The following is a 15,932-nucleotide window of genomic DNA, read 5'->3' on the forward strand; positions in this document are numbered from 1 at the left end:
TAGGTTTTCATGGATGCCTCTGATGGTTTGGGGATACGTAGGTATATATAGGAGGAAGAAGTACGTCGGTGGAGCAACGTGGGCCCCACGAGGGTGGAGGGCGCGCCTGGGGGGAGGCGCGCCCCCTGCCTCGTGCTCTCCTCGTTGATTTCTTGACGTGGACTCCAAGTCCTCTGGATCACGTTTGTTCCGAAAATCACGTTCCGAAGGTTTCATTCCGTTTGGACTCCGTTTGATTTTTTTTTCTGCGAAACACTAAAATAGGCAAAAAACAGCAATTTGGGCTGGGCCTCCGGTTAATATGTTAGTCCCAAAAATAATATAAAAGTGTATAATAAAGCCCATTAAACATCCAAAACAGAATACAATATAGCATGGAACAATCAAAAATTATAGATACGTTGGAGACGTATCACTGCGCGCTTGTCCCCCCGTCGCATAGCTATGTCCGGAGCCTTCCCCGAGCAGTCGCCGTCCCTCTGGAGCCCTTGCCCCCTCCGTCTTCTTCCCCGGTGAGCCGTCACAGTCGCCGCACCATTCTCACCCATGACCGCGTCGTCTTCCGCGGCCATGTCCTCTTCCTTCTCTTGTCCCTGAGCTTTGCCTCGTCTCCGTGAGCTCTGCCGCGTGTGCCCGTCACCGGAGCGTCGACACGTAGCCGCGCGCGTGCCACCTCACCCCCTTGCCGCTCGGCTATATGAAGGCCACCCCGAGCACTCCAGCGCATCCACCGCACTCCTCTCCCCCTCCCCCACCTCTAGCCCGAGCTCGAGAAGCTCTCTGGGCTCGACATCGCCGCCATGGCCGCCGGCCTCCTCCTCCTAAATTGGAGCTAGCCGAGCCCTCCCTCTCCTCGTAGCCACCACCACCCGAAGCCGCTCACTCCGGCGACCCTCCCCGGCCTCTCTTCTTCTCGCCGGAATGCCTCAGGCCACCGCCCTCAAAGATCGGCCCCGCCGCCGGGTCCTTTGTCTCCTTGAGCCTCCGCCATCCTGCTCCTCCCCTGTGCTGGTACTGCACCTGGACGGGCGCGGCACCTCCTGCAGAGTCCTCCGATGCCCTCGCCGTCGTCTGAGATGGCCGGAGCCGCCCGGGAGCCTCGCCGGACCAGTCGGCCTCGCCCTGCCTCGGCGCACCGTCGGGATGGAGAAGGAAGAAGAGAAGGGAGGAGAGAGAGAGAGGTGAGCAGGCCCCACCAGTCAGTCACACAGGAGCCGGCCCGCGTTGACCCCGCCTGCCAGCATGGATAAGTGACGGGCCCCGCCCCGTGGGACCCGCACGTCAGCGTCACGCGAGCCGACCCCGCCTCTGCTTAGTCACGTAAGTGGAAGCGTATTCCCAGGAATACGTTTCCGTTTCTCCAAAGCGTATTCTCACTTCTTATAAACAAAAATTCGATTTCCCTTCTGGAAAGCGTATTTCTTTAACTTCAGCTGAAAATACGTTTTCCTTTTCAGAAAACGTACTCAGCCGAAGGCGCTTTCAGTTTTTGCCTCCAGGGACTTGTTTGTTGAAGTTTTATTCACAGATTGGTCCCTGGTGTTCAACACCTCGTAACTCCGCAACCGTAACTCTGATTGAGGTGAATCCAACGCCCACGTCTTCGTATCTTCGAGCCCAAACTTTTGGTATCATTTTCACCATGTATAAGCATTCTGAAAATGACCATTTTGCCCTTGCCCCTAATCAGCCCCCTCCGAGAGAGAACCCTTTCCGGCGAATCTTTCCGCGGCTTCACCGCACTTCTCCCCGGAGCCTTCTTCATCCCCAGGCAAGCCACAACCACCATTTGCATGATAGCCATGCAGAAGCATTGGTTTTCAACTTGAATCTTTAATAACTGCCTGTTCGTTTTGCTACCGCTGTCGGTATTTCGGTTATGCTTATGGATCGGTGTTTACGCTCATGTTATGTTTTCTTGCACTCTGTTATTATGTTCTTCATGCTAGTATTACTTTAATATTGGCAATGTTTGGTAGTAGTACATGTTGGTGATGGTCTTCGGTGCATGACTATCGTCTGGTCCGAGTACCGCCGTTATGCATGTTTCTTTGCATCCAGTTGATTAAATACTTGCATGGTAGTTTTATCGTTATGTTATTGCATGGTATTTATTATTGATGCTTGATACGTCTCCAACGTATCTATAATTTATGAAGTCTTCATGCTATTATATTATCAACCTTGGATGTTTTATATGCATTTATATGCTATTTTATATGAGTTTTGGGACTAACCTATTAACCTAGAGCCCAGTGCCAGTTTCTGTTTTCTCCTTGTTTTAGAATATCGCAGAAAAGGAAAACCAAACGGAGTCCAATTGACCTGAAACTTGACGGAGCTTATTTTTGGACCAGAAGAAGGCCAAGGAGTCAAAGAGTTGGGCCGGAAGAGTCCCGGGCTGCCCACGAGGGTGGGGGCGCGCCCACCCCCTGGGCGCGCCTCCCTGCCTCGTGGACAGCCCGGAGACCCCCTGACTTGTTCTCGATGCCAACACCTCTCATATATACCCAAACTTCCAGAAAGAAACCTAGATCGGAAGTTCCGCCGCTGCAAGCCTCTGTAGCCACGAGAAATCAATCTAGGCCCTCTCTGGCACCCTGTCGGAGGGGGCCATCATCACTGGTGGCCATGGAGGAGTATCCCGGAGAGGCCATCATTGCCATGAAGGCCAAGGACCAGAGGGAGAACCTTTCCCCATCCAGGGGGAGGCCATGGAGGAGGAAGCACAAGGGGGAGAAACTCTCCTCCTCTCTCTTGGTGGCATTGGAGTGCCATCGGGAGGGGAATCATCGTCGCGGTGATCGTCTTCATCAACATCACCATCATCATCACCATCCTCATCTCTTTTACGCGGTCCACTCTCCCGCACCCCGCTGTAATCCCTACTTGAACATGGTGCTTTATGCCACATATTATGATCCAATGATGTGTTGCTATCCTATGATGTTTTGAGTAGATATCCTTTGTCTTTGGGTTGATTGATGATCTAGATTGCTACGAGTTGTATGTTTTATTTTGGTGCTGTCCTATGGTGCCCTCCGTGTCGCGCAAGCATGAGGGACTCCCGCTATAGGGTGTTGCAATACGTTCATGATTCGCTTATAGTGGGTTGGTGAGTGACTGAAACACAAACCCGAGTAAGGGGGTTGTTGCGTATGGGAATAAAGAGGACTTGATGCTTTAATGCTATGGTTGGGTTTTAGCTTAATGATCTTTAGTAGTTGCGGATGCTTGCTAGAGTTCCAATCATAAGTGCATATGATCCAAGTAGAGAAAGTATGTTAGCTTATGCCTCTCCCTCATATGAAATTGCAATGACGACTACCGGTCTTGTTAACAATTGCCTAGGACAATTCCGCACACCGATCCACCATTATTCCACACTCGCTATTTATAATATTTAGTAATATATTCTAAATTTATGATAACAGCACCTACTTTTATATTTTAGCTCTCCGATATCATGCAAAGTTATCCTCTTCATACCCACAACGTAGTTTTATTTCTCGTTTCTAGTTGGAAGCAAACATTCGGTGTACGTAGAGTCGTATTAGTGGCAGATAGGACTTGAGATAATATTGATCTTACCTTTAGCTCCTTGTGGTTTCAACACTCCATACTTATCACTTCCACCTTTGGAAATTGCTACGATGATTCCCTGCACTTGGGGATTATCAAGCTCTTTTCTGGCGCCGTTGCCGGGGAGCAATAGTGTGGGGTTTATATTCTCGTGTGTGCTTGTTTGCTTTCTTCACTAAGTAGATTTTGTTTTTCCTTTTTGTTTATATTTAGTTGTGGGTGAAACATACAAAAAAAATTAAAGAATGAAAATACAAAAAAATTATTACTTGCCTCTCATGCCTAAAAAGTTTTTCAAAAAGAGAACTGATTGGAAAGTTATGCATTGAAGAAGTGAGGGTCGACCTTGAGCACTTGTGTTCATGCTCACGGAAACAATGTAGAATTTTTCATGGAAGTTTCTCTGTAAATAATTATCCCCTTGTATATATCCATTGTATTATAAAAATAATGTGCCAAGCTTTGGTTTTAGGATGATTAGATTGCTTGTTTACTATGTGCAGAACAAAAACAGAAACTTTGGCTGTAGTGCATGAATTTATATTTTTGACTGGAAGGTCAAATGGATCTTAAACTACTTGCACATTACTTCTCTACAAATTTTTCAAATTTTCAAATTTATTTCATAATTTTAGGATTTACAGAAGTTTACTAAACTTCCAGATTACTACAGACTGTCCTGTTTTTGACAGATTCTGTTTTTCGCGTGTTGTTTGCTTATTTTTATGAATCTATGGCTAGTATCGGTGGGTATGAACCATACAGAAGTTGGAATACAGTAGGTTTAACACCAATAAAAATAAAGAATGAGTTCATTACAGTACCTTAAAGTGGTAGTTTGCTTTATTACACTAACGGATCTCACAAAGTTTTTGTTAAAGTTTTGTGTGGATGAAGTGTTCGAAGAACGAGGAGTTACCGATGTGAGAAGAATAAAGAGAGGCAAGATTTCAAGCTTGGGGATGCCCAAGGCACCCCAAGTAAATATTCCAAGGATACTCAAGCATCTAAGCTTGGGGATGCCCCGGTTGGCATCACATCTTTGTTCTTCAACAATTATCGGTATACCTCAGTTTTTGTTTTGTTCACATTATTTGTGTCCTTTGTGTTTTTCTTTTTCTGTAAGAACCATGCTAGTATGAGATGTCCCTTCATAAATTTACAGAATACTTCAGGTGCTTCACTTATATCTTTTAAGTATGATCTTATAGAATTGCTCTTTGTGCTTCACTTAAATCTTTTGAGTATGGTTTTATAGAATGCTTCGTGTGCTTCACTTATATATTTTGAGCTTGGATATTGGTTAGTGTATATTAATTGTAGAATGCTCCATGAACTTAACATATATCTTTTGGAGTATGAATAATACTATCATCTAAAGCGGGTTTGGAAGAGTGTCAACTTTAGTAACTAGTGATCCCGCTATTCCGAATGAGAAGAATTTTGCTTATGTGGAGAGTAGAAAATTTTCTATGCTTGTAGATCATGAAAAGAATGCTTTATGTGATGGTTATATTGTTAAATTCATTCATGATGCCACTGAAAGTTATCATGAGGGAGGAATATATGCTTGTAGGAGTTGCAATAATATCAAGTTTCCTCTCTATGTGCTTAAAGTTTTGAAGTTATACTTGTTTTGCCTTCCTATGCTAGTTGATTCTTGTTCCTATAAATTATGTGTTCACAAAATCCCTATGCATAGGAAGTGGGCTAGATTCAAATGTGCTAGTCATATTCTTCATGATGCTCTCTTTATGTCCCAATTCATATCTTGTATGTGAGCATCATTGAAATCATCATGCCTAGCTAAAAGGCATTAAAGAAAAGCGCTTGTTGGGAGACAACCCAATATTTACCCTTATTGTTTTTGTGTGTTTGAATGATTAAGATACTGTAGTAATCATGTTTTATAGGTTTTGTTTCAATAAAGTGCCAAGTAAGACCTTTGGGAAGACTCGGGTGAAAGTTAATGTGATCTTGCTGTAAAAAACAGAAACTTTGCGCTCACGAGAATAGATGTCATTTCTTAAAGAAGAGTGCTTTTGAGTTGATTCTTTTTGCAGAAGATTAATAGACAAATTCCGCACGTCCACCAATTTATTTCAGAATTTTTGGAGTAGCAGAAGTATGGTTGGTGTTCATATCATTACAGACTGTTCTGTTTCTGACAGATTCTGTTTTCATTGCATAGTTTGCTTGTTTTCTAGTTTCTATGGCTTATATTTCTCAATATAAATTGTAGAAATGATATGGTACAGTAGAAATTGTGTGGGAACAATTATGAACCTTGTCTTTGACAGTACCAAAGTGAATGGTTTACTCTTTATCATACTAACCTATCTCACAAAGTTTTGTTAAGTTTTGTGTGATTGAAGTTTTCAAGCCTTGGGTGAGATGTCGATATGAGGAGAATAAGGAGTGGAAAGACCCTAAGCTTGGGGATTCACAAGGCACCCCAAGGTAATATTCAAGGAAGACTCAAGTGCCTAAGCTTGGGGATGCCCCGGAAGGCATCCCCTCTTTCGTCTTCAAAACTATCGGTATACCTTACTCGGAGCTATATTTTTATTCGTCACATGATATGTGTTTTGCTTGGAGCGTATTTTCAATTTTACTTGCTGTTTGAATAAAATCATTGGATATGAATTATTGAATGAAAAAGAATCCTCCCATGGCTAGTTAATTATTTGACTACTCGGTGTTCTTCACTTATATCTTTTGGAGTAGTTTGTCATTTACTCATGTGCTTCACGTATATGCTATGAGTAAATAGTTGAATGAATTGAATGTCATAAATCTGAATTTATATATGTTTCATATTCTTATGACATGGGGAGTAATGACTTCACACATAATAAGTATAGGAAGTAAACGCATTGAAAGTTAGCAAACGTAGAATTGGTCACTTGAACAATTCATGAAAGAATATTGAAGGAAGAGATATTTCACATATAAATATACTATCTTGGACATCTTTTGTAATTGCGAGCACTCATTGAAATATGACATGCTAAAAGGTTGATTGTCGGACAAGGAAGACAACGTAATGGGTTATGTTTTCTTATATCCGAAATAAAGTATATTGTCTTGGATCATCCAACATGTTGAGCTTGCCTTTCCCTCTCATTGCTAGCCAAATTCTTTGCACCAAGTAGAAATACTACTTGTGCTTCCAAACAACCCTTAAAACGAGTTTTGCCATGAGAGTTCACCATACCTACCTATGGCTTGAGTAAGATCCTTCAAGTAAGTTGTCATCGGTGCATGCAATAAAAATTGCTCTCTAAATATGTATGATCTATTTGTGCGAAGAAAATAAGCTTTATACGAACTTGTGATAGGGAAGAAATAAAAGCAACGGACTGCATAATAAAGGTCTCTATCACAAGAGACAATATAAAGTGACGTTCTTTTGCATTAAGATTTTGTGCATCCACCCTTAAAAGCACATGACAACCTCTGCTTCCCTCTGCGAAGGGCCTAACTTTTACTTGTATCTTCTACCTTATGCAAGAGTCATGGTGATCTTCACCTTTTCTTTTTACATTTTATCCTTTGGCGAGCACATTGTGTTGGAAAGATCCTGATATATATATCCAATTGGATGTAAGTTATCATGAACTATTATTGTTGACATTACCCTTGAGGTAAAAGGTTGGGAGGCGAATTTATAAGCCCCTATCTTTCTCTGTGACCGATTAAAACTTTGAACCCATAAATATCACGTGAGTGTTAGCAATTGCGAAATATTAAATGATAGTGCAGTATGTGGAGTTTGCTAAATCAAAGCTCTGACATAGACCCTTCCTGAAAATAAGATGAGTTGCAATTGTTTGATGACTAAGAGCACGGTTTGTTAGTTTTCAAGAAAGTTTATGATCTATACTTTAACATGTGAATAGCTTGTTACTTGATCATGAAAAGTTTTACGAGTTGAGCTACTGTTATGACATGTATTGATGCTAGAAAAAGTGATTGAAATTATCATTGATCAAACTTATGCACTTGCTAGCATTCACACTTCATAAATTATTTCTTTTATCATTTACCTACTCGAGGACGAGCAGGAATTAAGCTTGGGGATGCTGATACGTCTCCAACATATCTATAATTTATGAAGTCTTCATGCTATTATATTATCAACCTTGGATGTTTTATATGCATTTATATGCTATTTTATATGATTTTTGGGACTAACCTATTAACCTAGAGCCCAGTGCCAGTTTCTGTTTTCTCCTTGTTTTAGAGTATCACAGAAAAGGAAAACCAAACGGAGTCAAATTGACCTGAAACTTGACGAAGCTTATTTTTGGACCAGAAGAAGGCCAAGGAGTCAAAGAGTTGGGCCATGTCGGATCTTGGGTTCCGGCAAAACCCTTAAGGTTCGAACTCTGGGGTGCGCGCGAAGTTCTTTCCCTCCTACCGATCCACGCCCTAGCTCGCTAAGATCTCACGGATGAACTCGACGAACTCGCAACACAGAAAGACACGAGATTTATACTGGTTCAGGCCACCGATGTGGTGTAATACCCTACTCCAGTGTGTGGTGGTGGATTGCCTCTTGGGCTGATGATGAATAGTACAAGGGAAAGAACAGCCTCCTGAGGTTGAGGTGTTCTTGTGCTTGGTGAACTTGTGTGGTGAGAGCGTGACTTCATCCCCTTCTACTGTGGTGGCTAGCTCTACTTATATAGGCACTGGTCCTCTCCCCAAATATTGAGCGGGAAGGGAGCCAACAACGGCGGGCAAATTTGAAAGGGGACAGCTAGTACAAGCTATCCTGACAAAAGCGGTCTTCGCCTGCAAAAGGCTCTGGTGATGACGCCGTCTTGGGCTCCATGGTGACCTCCGTCTTGCTGTCCTGCTGGTCTCGGTCTCGTTGCACCGATATGGAAACCTTTGCTTGACGCCTCAGAACTCCGCACCTGCGCTTGCTTCTTTAGCACCAAAGAGGAAACAAGGACGCTGCGCGCCCTGGCGCCCGCCTGGCGCCTGCCTGGTGTCGATCGTCATGGCTCACGTCATGAGAGCCTCGTGAGGTTTGCCCCTCCTTGATATCTCTGCTCCTCGTGAGCCTGCCTGGCTAGGCCGCTCCTGAGGAGGTCTTGCGTCGTCTGCCTCGCGAAGGTCTTGATTGCCTTGTTGATGAAGATGGGTCGTACGGCCCGCTAGCTTAGCCACGCCATGGGCCGCAGGCAGGCAAGTCTGGGGACCCCCATTCCCAGAACGCCGACAGTAGCCCCCGGGCCCAAGGCGCGCTCGGGCTTGGCTTCGAGACGAAGCCAAGGGTCAAGTACAGAGCGTTGCGGGCCCCAAAAGCCTGCAGCCTCAGTTGACGGGTGGCGGTTGATTGGACGTGGGCATCTCCGCTTCCCCACGCTGCCTTAGAATCCGCCTGGCTACGCGGCCCCCGCGACCTACACAGTTATTCCTCCGTCGTCTGTGCCTTGCTTCCCCAATCTCTCTGCTTCCTCGAGACTCTGTTTCTCTTCTTCAATCTGACCTGCCCTCTGCCCGCTTCGCTGCCATGGCGCCGAAACAAGCAGAGAAGGGGAAGAAGCCCCTATCTCCGCCAAGCGCGCCTCCGGCCGTTGAGCCGGCGCTGGGCCGATCCCGGGTGCTCAACGACGAGGCCATGGACAAGGTGCGTCCAATGCTTGCTTCCAGCTTCAACGAGTGGGGAGATACGGTGGCTTGGCCCGCGTCTCGCACTCGCATGGCTCGGGCAGCCACTGAAGTCCCAATCTTCATAGATGCCCTCTGGGCTGGCCTGATTCCTCCCTTCTCCGCCTTCTTTAATGCGGTGCTCGAGCATTATTAGATCCACATGCTGCATCTTGACCCTCAATCGGTGACTCTTCTTGCTGTCTTCGCCTTTGTGTGCGAAGCCATGGTGGGTACCGCTCCTTCGGTGGCCCTCCTCCGCCGTTTCTTCTCACTGCACCTGGCTGACCCTCAGCAGTGCTCGGGGTGCGTGAGCTTCCAGGCCGTGGCCGCAATGGAGGGCGCGGGGATTTACTTTGAGCTCCCTTCATCCACGAGAGAGTTTCGTACACGATGGGTGTTTGTCGATGCCGGCGTGCTCAGCCCTCTGCTTCATGCTCCGGCGGGGCCTGCTGTTCCAAACTCCGGCTGGGGCCACCAGAAGCTCATGAGCCCCCGCCTCGCTCCCGTCTGGGCTAGGCTAAGGAGGTTGAAGGACCGCGGCGTGACCGCGCCTATGGTGGTGAAGGAGTTCGTCAAGCCCCGAGTCGCACCGCTTCAGCGCCATTCCTGCCTGATGTGAGCCTTGCTCAGCAGTCAGGACCACATGAGGCTTCAAGAGGAGGGGATTCCTTTCAAGACGCGGGAGACAGTGCTTACGGTCATGACGGGTGCCCCTCTACCAGACGACATGCCCAGGAAGAGCTGCCTGCTGTACCGTTGCGAGAACAAGGTCGAATTTGCCGAGAGCATGCCCACCTTTGACGAGTGGGGGCTCCGCCCGATCGGCCTGGTGGGGCCCCGCAAGAACCCCGTCGACGTGGTTCCCTTCCTTGCCGCCGGTGCCGAGCTCGCCCCAGGTGAGGGTGCAGGAGGGCGAGCTCCGACGGAGGCCGGTGGCTTAAGTGCTGAGGAGCACATGCTGCGCGGCAATCCTGGGGCGTCGTCCTCGGGAGCTTGCGACACCTTCCCCGAGACGTCGGTCGCTGAGGAGACGCGGCATGCAGCTCCCAAGGCCAAGGCCCCGGAAGCCTCAGGAGGTTGTGGTGAGGCGGCGCCCAGCTGTTCGCCGCAGCCAGGCACCCCTGAAGCTGTCCTTCCAAGTTCTTCCTTGACCTCGGCCCGCGCTGGCCGCCATGTCCAGCGCTTCAGTCGGCTTTGCATGGACTTCGAGGAGCTCCGCAAGAGCAAAGGATCCCCGAGCGGCAACAACATCTTCGGGACGCTGAAGCAAAGGAAGTACATCACCATCGATGCGGGAGTACCGTACTATTATGGCTTCTTGCGTGTTGTTTTCTTCTCCTGACGCCAGTCCTTCAGGGCTCCTTCCGTCGAGGCTGCCACGTCTCCTGAGAAGCGGCCTCCTCCTTCCTCGACTCCCCCGTCGGCCTCGAGCGTTCCGGGTCCACTTGCCGCTCCTGGAGCAGGGTTGGTTGAAGGAGCGCTCCTGCCTTCGTGGCGCGCTGAGCCTGCAGCTTCGTCGCCCCTCCCCCACGGTCTGGCGTGGAGCTTGGCGGGCGTGCCCAAGACCCCTCCTCTGGTTATGGACTGTAGCTGGTTGGCCTCGATCTTTGGCTCCTCTTCAAGCAGCGAGCCCCGATTGGCTTGGGCTCCTCACGAGGACCGGTTGACACCAGGTGCAGCACCAGCCCCCAGCCCCCTGCTGAAGGGCGGCGCGCCGCTTGATGCCCCGCCCGCGGCCCCCGAGGTGGAGGACGAAGTGGGCCGAGCATTCGAGCTCGAGCGCGGGCGGAGCGTAGTTCGCCATGGCTCTTCTAGGAGGCAATGGGCGCAATGAGCCGACTTGGTGAAGAGCTCGCAGGTGTTGACTCGCGCCTTGAGGCTGAGGGTCTTCGGCTGGTGGAGGAACGGCGCAAGCTGAGGGCGGCTATCAACCTTGGCCGCTACCAGCGTGATCTTGAGAACGCGAAGGCCGAGGCGTCCCTCAAGGTTTCCCGCGAAGCTTGCTCCCGAGCCTTGGAGGAGGCTCACGAGGCTGGCTGCCGCCGCGAGGCTGCGGAGAAGCGCGCGTGGAGCTCCAGGCCTGGAGTGCATCCCTCGAGCAGCAGGTGGAGGCGCGCAGAGCTGCTCTTGCGTCGCTGCGGGGGACGCCTACCGAGGAGAAGGACATCCGGAAGTGTGAGGAGGCGCTGGCCCTGGAGGCCGTGGAGCGCAGCCTCGAGCTCGAGCAACTGGAGACGAGGGAGCGTCAAGTTGCTTAAGCAGAACATGCCGTTGGGGTTCGCGAGGCCAAGGTGCAGGAGGAGGTCGACCGCCGGGTGGCCGAGGTTCGCGCAGATCTAGAGGGTAGGTATGATTTGAAATTGAAGCTCGTAGGGACGGAGGGTGCGGGCAGGGCCGCTGCCCTCAGGCCCAGGTTGGACGAGGCGAAGAGGCGTGGGGAGGCCACGGCCGCCGCCCTGGTCATGGCGCAGGCGGACTTGGCCTCCGCCCGCGCCGAGCTGCTTTCCCTTCAGAAGCGGGTTGACGATGCAGAGGCCGCCGTGCGGCAAAACAGGGAGGAAGTGCTCCAATGGCGGACGTTGGAGCGCGAGCACGCCCCCATGCTTCAGGATCTCCGGAACAGGGCTAATACCGCCCTGGGCTACATCTGCGACGAGAATGCACCGCATCCTCACTCAAATGACTACGCCAGCCACCTGACCTTCTTCACCGATGTTGTGACGCGCCTGGAAGCCCGGTCTGACAGGTCTCGCTGGCTCGTGGAAGAGAGAAGTTGGGGCCTGCTCGGGCGCGCGTTCTCTCGCGTCTTTAGCCACCTCAGGAGCACCTTTCCTGACTTCGACTTCGACGCCGCCATTGCCCCCGTGCCGCAGGCCGTCCGGGGTGACCTGGCGCGGTGGGTGGAGGACAACGTGGATGCGCTGGTCAGAGCCTTCGCTTCTGACGACGACGCGGTGGTGGTCATCGCAGACGAAGGCGATGTGGTTGACAACGGCGATGAAGGCGTCGCCGAAGGCGGCGACGATGTCGGCGAAGACGAAGATGATGCGAGTGACGCATCCGAGGGCGACGCAGCAAGTGACATATCTGCCTGATCCCATGTTCTCCTGTTGTTGCATCCTGCACGCAAAAACTCGGGCACGGCCCTCGGAAAACTTGTAAGAGCATTTTGAGAGGGGGAGCCCCTCATGTAAGCAAGTTGCAGCCTTTACTTTTCTACGTGGTATTGAGTATGTGCCCTCGCAAACTCGTAAGTCCAGGGGTGAGTTTCCCGTCGTGGGTTACCTTAGTCAGTGCCAGCCTCGAGCTGGGTCGTGAGGCGTCGAGTTTCTGAGAACCCTGCGGAGCTTGTCGACCCGTCAGGAGGGGCCCCGCAAGAGGCAAGCACCAGTTGCAGCGTTAGCGCGCGCTCGGCACGCGTGCGCTTCGCGCAGTCCCGCTCGCGAGGGGCTCATGAGGGGAAGGCGACGGACATGAGTCCCAGGCAGAACAAAATCCAGAAAGCAAGAAATTGCTTGAAAGAGAAAAGGCACCCCCCCGCGCGCGCACCGATAAAAACTCGACTTCAACTTAAATCCAGATCCAGAAAGGAAGGCTACAGAAAAAAAGATCCAAAACGAAAGGCCGCGTCCGGCGCCTATTCTAGTCTTCTGGTCTTCAAGTCTTCTCACCAGCGCGGAGCTATGTGCTGCCACTAGGCGTGGGAGGGAGCCCCAGGGCCTGAGTCCGGCACCCCTAAGACTCCGGGGCATGTACAGCCCCAACTCATTATTACGTGAGAGTGTCACGGGCAGCGAGCTTCACATGCACTGGGCCTTCTTCACAGGTACCGGCCTTGCTTCATGTCGCCAGACGAGGGCCCCGCCTTGCGCCACCCTCGACCACCTTTGAGTCGGCCGGCAACCTGGATGACACAAAGGGGGGAAAGAGGACGCCAGCGGTGCCCTCGGCGACCACGGGTCCTCTGCCGAGGGAAGGGTCGTCGAGGCCTCCCCGGCAGAGCGCCTACCTCCGGGTGTCGCCCGGCTTCGCGCGACGTAGGGAGGGGCCTTGCTCCTGGCTCCCTCCTGGTGGCCCCCAGCGTGCTTCCCTTGTTGGAAGGGATGCTGCTGTGCCAGGGTCGTCGATCGATGCTGCGACCTGATTCACTTGCAGCCCATGGTTAGCGTAAGCCTGCTCCTAAGAGATTAGTGGTACCCTGTAGTTGCCGTGGATGGCGCAATCGTCGTGGTTCTCTGTTGGTTCCTGGAAGGCTTCGACTCCTAGCGCCCCTTCTTCCCAATCTTCTCCAACGAACGAGTCGGGGTCGTCCTCCGGTGCGTACTCTTGGTCCATCATGCGGGGTACGTAGGCTTCCAGGGCCGTTACCCCGAACACCTCGCCGTAGTGCCCCACACTCCATGTTGCTCGGCCCAGCGTGGCGTCCTGAGGACAGTAGCGCGGCATCTCGCTGGGACCATGGGGGGCGACGCTTGTGCCCGTGCTTATTGCGGGCAGCATGGGGGCGGAGGAGCCCCCGGCACTGCCGGCTGCGCTGGTGTTGATGAAGCCCCCAGGCACGCCCGATGGCGCGTGGTTGCGGCGAGGCCCGCCACGAGGCCCCGCAACGGCCTGAGTAGGGAGCCGATAGCAGAAGGGCGGTGCTCCTGACGCTGCCGCGTCCAGCAGCTCGGCAACGCGTTCCAGCAGCGCATCCCGGCCGCTCTCCATCAGCCGGCACCGCAGCAGCTCTCTTGCCACTGTGAGTGCTGCCCGCATGTTTGCCTGCTCCCGCCGCGAGTGCGGCGCCGTCGCCGTGGCGTGTCTTGCTGCCCTTGCACCGGTTCGTACTTGTCGTGGAGTGAGGGTGGACGACGCCTGGCCGTGCCGCCCGCGCCCCGCAGCGTTGGACGGCGCTCGCGCCGCCTGGAGCGTGGGGTCGAGGTCTTCATGGGCAGGCGTCGTCGCCCGGGCCGGCCAGGCTACCCATCGGTTGGAGTCAGCTCTTGGGTCGCCGGACATCTTGGCCGTGAAGCGTCGGTAAGTCGATTGGCGAGGAAGAAGCTCCGGCGCACCCCTACCTGGCGCGCCAAATATCGGATCTCGGGTTCCGGCAAAACCCTTAAGGTTCGAACTCTGGGGTGCGCACGAAGTTCTTTCCCTCCTACCGATCCACGCCCTAGCTCGCTAAGATCTCACGGATGAACTCGACGAACTCGCAACACAGAAAGACACGAGATTTATACTGGTTCAGGCCACCGATGTGGTGTAATACCCTACTCCAGTGTGTGGTGGTGGATTGCCTCTTGGGCTGATGATGAATAGTACAAGGGAAAGAACAGCCTCCTGAGGTTGAGGTGTTCTTGTGCTTGGTGAACTTGTGTGGTGAGAGCGTGACTTCATCCCCTTCTACTGTGGTGGCTAGCTCTACTTATATAGGCACTGGTCCTCTCCCCAAATATTGAGCGGGAAGGGAGCCAACAACGGCGGGCAAATTTGAAAGGGGACAGCTAGTACAAGCTATCCTGACAAAAGCGGTCTTCGCCTGCAAAAGGCTCTGGTGATGACGCCATCTTGGGCTCCATGGTGACCTCCGTCTTGCTGTCCTGCTGGTCTCGGTCTCGTTGCACCGATATGGAAACCTTTGCTTGACGCCTCAGAACTCCGCACCTGCGCTTGCTTCTTTAGCACCAAAGAGGAAACAAGGACGCTGCGCGCCCTGGCTCCCGCCTGGCGCCTGCCTGGTGTCTATCGTCATGGCTCACATCATGAGAGCCTCGTGAGGTTTGCCCCGCCTTGATATCTCCGCTCCTCGTGAGCCTGCCTGGCTAGGCCGCTCCTGAGGAGGCCTTGCATCGTCCGCCTCGCGAGGCTTGGCCCCTCGCGAAGGTCTTGATTGCCTTGTTGATGAAGATGGGTCATACGGCCCGCTAGCTTAGCCACACTGTGGGCCGCAGGCAGGCAAGTCTGGGGACCCCCGCTCCCAGAACGCCGACAGGCCAGAAGAGACACGGGCTGCCCACGAGGGTGGGGGGCTCGCCCACCCCCCTGGGCGCGCATCCCTGCCTCGTGGACAGCCCGGAGACCCCCCTGACTTGTTCTCGATGCCAACACCTCTCATATATACCCAAACTTCCAGAAAGAAACCTAGATCGGAATTTCTGCCGCCGCAAACCTCTGTAGCCATGAGAAATCAATCTAGGCCCTCTCTGGCACCCTACCGGAGGGGGCCATCATCACCGGTGTCCATGGAGGAGTATCCCGGAGAGGCCATCATCGCCATGAAGGCCAAGGACTAGAGGGAGAACCTTTCCCCATCCAGGGGGGAGGCCATGGAGGAGGAAGCACAAGGGGGAGAACCTCTCCTCCTCTCTCTTGGTGGCACGAGAGTGCCATTAGGAGGGGAATCATTGTCGCAGTGATCGTCTTCATCAACATCACCATCCTCATCTCTTTTACGCGGTCCACTCTCCCGCACCCCGCTGTAATCCCTACTTGAACATGGTGCGTTATGCCACATATTATGATCCAATGATGTGTTGCTATCCTATAATGTTTTGAGTAGATATCCTCTATCTTTGGGTTGATTGATGATCTAGATTGGTAAGAGTTGTATGTTTTATTTTGGTGTTGTCTTATGGTGCCCTCCGTGTCGCGCAAGCGTGAGGGATTCCTGCTGTAGGGTGTTGCAATACGTTCATGAT

At 51.7% G+C, this 15,932-nt stretch overlaps 1 long non-coding RNA gene across 1 annotated transcript; it reads left to right on the forward strand.

Moving 5' to 3' along the window:
- Positions 1 to 349: 349 nt before the first annotated feature.
- LOC123100138 (uncharacterized) lies at positions 350 to 2,270 on the forward strand. The gene is made up of 3 exons (XR_006448365.1): positions 350 to 1,320; positions 1,458 to 1,582; positions 1,691 to 2,270. It is a non-coding gene; the product is annotated as an uncharacterized lncRNA (long non-coding RNA).
- The last annotated feature ends 13,662 nt before the right edge of the window (positions 2,271 to 15,932 follow it).

This window comes from Triticum aestivum, chromosome 4D, assembly GCF_018294505.1.
Source record: "Triticum aestivum cultivar Chinese Spring chromosome 4D, IWGSC CS RefSeq v2.1, whole genome shotgun sequence".
Taxonomy (NCBI): Eukaryota; Viridiplantae; Streptophyta; class Magnoliopsida; order Poales; family Poaceae; genus Triticum; species Triticum aestivum.